Genomic DNA, 6,421 nt, shown 5'->3' with positions numbered 1-6,421 from the left:
AACTTATACTTGATTCTGTCCCTAATCTCTTATTTTCCACAACTAAGAACAGGGCCTATATTAGTGTTTCACCATAAACAAAGCCATTCAGTTGCTGTGATGATATTTATTAGAGCAGCAAATTGTAGTGTTTTTGTAATGAATTAGGCAATGTTTAACTTGAGGAGAATAGAGCATAGTGCTTAAAAGTCCTGACTCTACAACTGAATTCCTGGGTGTAGAATCTGAGCACTGTCCCTCACTGTCTCTGTGACCTTGGGCAAGTTATTCACCCTCTGTGCCTCAGTTTCCCAGGGGTAAAATAGAAATGACAATAATACCACCTACCTCACAAGGGTGCAGTGAAGCTGAGTGAGTTAATATTTTAAAGCACCCAGCATAGTTTCTGGCCCATGGTAAACCCTATCTTAAAGGCTTACCTTTAAGGTTGTTAAATCTTAAGGAAAAATAATTATAAAGTGAAAGACTTCCCAGAACCAATAATAATGCCTATCTCCTATTTTTGAAGGTATACTAATATGCCAAACACTTTATAGATATTATTTCCAAACCTCACAACAAGATAGGTATTAATGTCTCCATTTTACAGATGAGGAAGTGGAAGATTGGAGAATTTAATTAAATTGCCTAACAGTACATAACTGAGTAATGGAATTGGGAATCCTAACCCAGTGTGTCTAATTCCAAAGCATATACCCTTCTATGTACAACATTGTTTCCTAAATCTTCTTATCCATTTTCTACATTTATTTATATCCACACTGTTTTAGAATTGGACTTAAGAATCACTTTACATCACTTCTTGGCCTTTTGGCTAAGATCAAGTGTAGTATCTGTTCTTGTCAGTTTAATATCTGATACATCCTATCCGAGGACAGTATGTTAATGGTAGACCTAGAGAGTATTATGCTAAATGAAATGAGTCAGACAGAGAAAGACAAAAACCATAGGACTTAAATTATATGTGGAATCTATAAAACAAAATAAAACAAAACAAATTCACAGATACAGAGAATGAACTGATGGTTGCCAGATGGGAGAGGGGTTGGAAGCCAGGTGAAAAGCTGAAGGGATCAAAAAGTACAAATTGGCAGTTACGAAATAGTCACAGAGATGTAAATAAAGTACAGCATAGGAAATATAGTCAATAATATTGTAATAACTATGTATGGTGTTAGGTGGGTTCTAGACTTATTGGGTGGGATCACTCCATAAGTTATATAAATGTCTAATCACAATGCTGTATACCTGAAACTAATATAATATTGAATGTCAACTGTAATTGAAATTTTTTTTAATTTAACAAAAATAAAACAAAAACAGACTCACAGAAACAGAGACCAAAGGAATGGTTACCAGAAGGGAGGGGTGGGGACATGGGTAAAAAGAAGGGGAATACAGTCAATAATATTGTGATAAGTTTACACAGTGACAGATGATTACTAGAATTAGTTGGGTGATCACATTGTAAGGTATAAAAATGTCGAATCACTATATTGTACACCTGAAACTAATATAGCCAATATAAGGTTATATACCAACTATACTTAAATTAAAAGTAAGTAAATAAAATAAAAATAAAAGTTAGAACAATAAAATAAATAAAGCTTCTGCCTATGGGGGAAAAAGTCATTTTGCCCACTAATGAAACTTTTATTTTACTTCTGTGGAATTATATCTTACTCTCAGGGAAATTAAAGAGTCAAAAGTCTTGTGCTAAGTGGGAGTGGGGGGTTCTTCATCTAACGAGCTAAGCAGTTAGAGCAGGAATCTGATTCCTGAGGGGAGAGGTCAACCCACAATTAACAGGTATAAAGTTTGCTACTATAACATTTCGGACAGGATGGAAGAAACAGAAACTCCTTTATAAATTGCTTGTAAATTAGTACACTGCACTTTGAAAAGCAATTGGGCAGTTTGTAGTAAAATTTAAAATGTGCATTTCATGAACTCAGTCATTAAATTTCTGCATCCCTGAACCACTAGTGCTCTGTGAAGCAAGCACTAAGTCCAGGCTTATCTGTAGCAATAAGACAAAAATTTTTTCAGTCACAAATTACCCTATCCATTTCTTTAAAGGTATGTGTTTATTTACTGTAGTAATCACCAAAAAATCCTGTTAATAAAGTTGGAATGATAAAGAGGAAACAAATATTCAGCAACCTCAGTTTTCATTCTAATTTATGAGTCTCTGCATGGGTTATGCTTGACTCACTAACATGAAGTTTTCAGTACAGGGTTTGGGGAACATTGGGTAGTAAAGGAAGGTTCTCAGTTAGAACAGTTACTAAAAACTAATGGCAACCAGGTTAGAATCGTGTTGGCCAAAAGAATTTGAAGTTTAAGACAAAGTTTTAGAAACTATAAAAAGTGAGAAAGGGGAAGGACCTTAAAATACAAATGGCCTGAGTATTTCTCTCTTTATCTCTGAAAAGAAAAGTGGTAATTCAGGTTACACAGGCCTTCAAACATAGAATGATAAGGAATGTACACAAAAACTGAAGAAAAATTAGTTGTGAAGGAGGGAGAGAATCAAGTTCTTTTCTTTCAACACAGTAAAAACCAGGTAGAAGCTGGATTCTAGTCATTGTTTATTGATATTATGCCCTATTCTTTCCAGAACACAGCCACAGCTTTTACTAAATCAAAACATCAAGGGGCTGAAAGAATCTCACTTTCGAAACTGGTATTCATATTATCCAGGAAAGTAAGAGAGATGCCAAGATATCAGACATTGGCTTTATTTTGTACCACACGTCGTTACTGGAGGCATTGCTTAGGGAACTGGCTGCCAGGGCGCCTATTGAGCTAGACCAACGACGTGGATAAAGGGAAGTGGGGGTGGGGAGGGGTAAGCGTTAGGGAAGCCGCCAGACTACAAAATCTGAATTTGAGGCTTGCTAGTCCAGAAAGTAGACTTTGGACCCTAGAATGAGCAGGTTCTCAGAGAGTTCCCTAACTAAATTTGATGAGGTTGGTGCAATTGGCCTGAATGCCAGTCTGACTGATTTATAATTAGGGGATGTATCTTTCTAGCGACAGTATGCTCACTTGCCCTCTTCAATGCATCCCCTTTTCCCTGGACCACAGCCCTTGGTAGGCTGAACTGATGATCCAAAAGTTGTTGGATGGACAGTGAATTCCACCCAAGGGAGGCAATTAGACCTGAGGCATATTTCAATCAGTTCAGGCCTGGGAAAATATTCCTGACCCACAGAAATACACTTTTCTTGTTCTATGCACTCTACCAGAATTTGTTTTTCTGACCTTGCTTATAGTTTTGGAATAATTTTAGATTTACTAAGAAATTGCAAGGGTAACATCAAGAGTTCCCATATACCCTTCACCTAGCTTTCCTTCGTGTTAAAATCTTATAAAATCAGTTGTCAAAACTAAGAAATTAACATTGATATAATACTGTTAACCATGGACTTTCTTCAGATTTTACCAGTTTTTCCATTAATGTTCTTTTTCTATCCAGGATCCAAACCAGCATCTCACATTTCCTTTAGTCATCACGTTTCCTTAATCCTGTCCAGTCTTTGACAGTCTCAGTCTCTCCTTGTTTTTCCTGGCTTTGACAGTTTTGACGGGTACTGATCAGATATTTTTTAGAATGTTCTTCAGTTTGGATTTTTCTCAGGATTACACCAAAGTTACTAGTTTTGGGGGAAATTACCACAAAGGTGAATTGCCTTTTTCCCACATATTATCAGGGGGTATATGATATCAATGTGATTTATCACTGTTGATGTTAACCTTACTCATTTGGCTAAGGTAGAGCCTGTCAGTTTTCTCCTATTTTTCTTTCCCATACTCTGTTCTTTGGAAGCAAGTCACTAAAATATAGCCCACACTCAAGGAGAGGAGAATTAAGCTCTACCTCCTGGAGTGGGGAGTAGCTGTGAACAAAAATTTGTCTCTGAAAGACCCATTTTGGAGTGCACTATGAGACTGTCCATCTCCCTTATAATATATCAGAGTAAGATATAAAGGACTTTTCTGGAAAGCAAAGATATATATTTAATCTATTACTTACAGTTACCGAGGACTTTATATTTGTGTAAAGAGCAGTTTGTAAGAGCCCTGTTTGTTCAGACATTAGAACTCAGCCTTCGCCCGGCCGGGCATGGCTCAGCGGTTGAGCATCGACCTAGGATCCAGGCGATCGGGGTTCGATTCCCGGTCAGGGCACATGCGGACTGCAGCCAATCAGTGACCCTCATCATTTCTCTCTCTCTCTGTCTCCTTTCCTCTCTCTGAAATCAATAAAGATATATTTAAAAAAAAAAGAACTCAGCCTTCAAATGTCCAAAATAGTTCACTGTGGATATCTGTCTATAGTGGCTCCTTAACCTTTCTTGGTCAGTTTCAGATCCTGCTAGACTCTTTTGAGAATATGGTGAAAGCTATAGACCTTTCCCCCAGAAAAATGCATAAACATACATCCACTCAAAATGCTATATATAATTGAAAAAATGTCATAAATCCTCTCTCCACACCTGAAGATAGGGAACCCTCTAGAGGTCCATGGATTCCACAGTAAGAGTCTTGATCTAAACACTAAGGAAGTTGATGAAACACAGCAAAGGATTTGTTGATAATTAATGAGTGTATTTTACTATAGAGTTAAATATACACATGTACATTGTGATGGTTTTTTTTTTTTTTTCCCAAATATATCTTTATTGATTTCAGAGAGAGGAAGGGAAAGAGAGAAATAGAAACATCATTGATCGGCTGCCTCCTGCACACCCCCTACTGGGAATCAAGCCCTCAACCTGGGCATGTTCCCTGACTGGGAATCAAACCGCCATCTCCTGGATCCTAGGTCAATGCTCAACCGCTGAGTCATGCCTGGCCAGGCTGGTGGTTAATTTTATGTGTCAACTTGGCTAGGCTATGATGTCCAGTTGTTTGATCAAAGCATCAGTATAGATGTTCTGTAAGGGTATTTTTTTACATGTGATTAACATGTAAGTCAGTAGACTTTGAGTAGAGCATATTACCCTCCATAATATGAGTGGGCCTCATTCAATCAGTTGAAGGCCTTACAAGCAAAGGCTGAGGTTTCCTGAAGAAGAAAGAATTCTCAAGACTGCAACATAGAAACCTTGCCAGTTTTCAGTCTGCTGCCCTACAGAATTCTCAAGACTGCAGCATCAACTCTTACCTGAATTGCCAGCCTGACCTACAAATTTCAGATTTGCCAGCCCTGTCCCCCATTGCATGAGACATTTTCTTTTTAAAAAGTAAAACACACATAAAACCTCCTATTGATTCTGTTTATCTAGTGATCCCTGACTGATACTTATATCAAACTAACAAATGCACAGTAAAGTTCCATAGACATGTTCAGTTCCCTTCTCACTATGAAAAATAATGAAAATTCTTACTTTGTGTTTAGCTAGGTATTGCCTCTGTTTGGTTCAGTTTTTATTCCTCTTGTCTTTGCATGATCCAAGCCCTGCATATTGTCATTGCTGTGCCTCACGCTGTTCTTATTCTAAGTCGGTCTGCGTTTGGATGTTCTATGACTGCTGTAACAAGTTACCACAGAGTTAGAGGCTTAAAACAATACAAATTTGTTATCTTACAGTTCTGGGGATCAAATCTAAAATGGGTGTCAGCAGGGCTGCGTTTCTTCTGGAGGCTCCAAGGAAAAATCTGTTTCCTTGCCCTTTTTAGTTTCCAAAAGTCACTTTCTTCCATCATTTCAACTTCTGCTTTCATTGTCACATTTCTTATTCTGATTCTGATCCTTTTATAAGAACTTTTGTGATTACATTGGGCCTACCAGGATAATCCAAAAATAATCTTCCCATCTCATGGCAACTTAATCATATCTAAAAAAACACCCTTGGCAGATAAAGTAACATTCAGATTCCAGGGATTAGGGCATAAGTATCTTGGAGGACTCATTATTCTTTCTACCACTGATGTCCTTTTTTTCTAATTTATTCTCTGTTTTACTTAATCCTTATTTTTATTTGTAAACTTATTGACAAAGTTCATTTGAAGAACTATTTTGATTATTTTTCGTAGGTTTATTCTAATACTCTGTGAAAGTATTTTTCACTCATTAAACATCAACTGCTTTTCTCTTTTTCTGATTGCATGATCCCAAAACATTTCTCTCTATGCATATGAGGCCTCTACATCGTCCTCGAGTTCCATTTGTTCTTTGTGTGACAAAGGAAGGACAGTTTAACAATCCTTTTGGTAAGAAAAATAAATTACTGATTTGTATTCCAGCTGAAAATGGGTTTCCTTCCTTTATACAATAGTATATAGATCGGCAGTGCATATTCTCAACCGCTAGTCTCCCTTTCATTCCTGCCAACAGAACCCTGATTTTGGTCTGAAGTTGTGACAACCAAAAGTCTTTCTAGATATTGCCAAAAGTCCCCCCAGCACCCAA

At 37.3% G+C, this 6,421-nt stretch overlaps 1 pseudogene; it reads left to right on the top strand.

The window, feature by feature from the left end:
* The first annotated feature begins 794 nt into the window (after positions 1–794).
* Positions 795–899, top strand: LOC148092012 (U2 spliceosomal RNA; annotated as a pseudogene).
* The last annotated feature ends 5,522 nt before the right edge of the window (positions 900–6,421 follow it).

Source organism: Miniopterus natalensis, chromosome 11, assembly GCF_054644295.1.
Source record: "Miniopterus natalensis isolate mMinNat1 chromosome 11, mMinNat1.hap1, whole genome shotgun sequence".
Lineage (NCBI taxonomy): Eukaryota > Metazoa > Chordata > Mammalia > Chiroptera > Miniopteridae > Miniopterus > Miniopterus natalensis.
The sequence above is the reverse complement of the archived record's forward strand: the minus strand, read 5'-3'. Positions and strand labels throughout refer to the sequence as shown.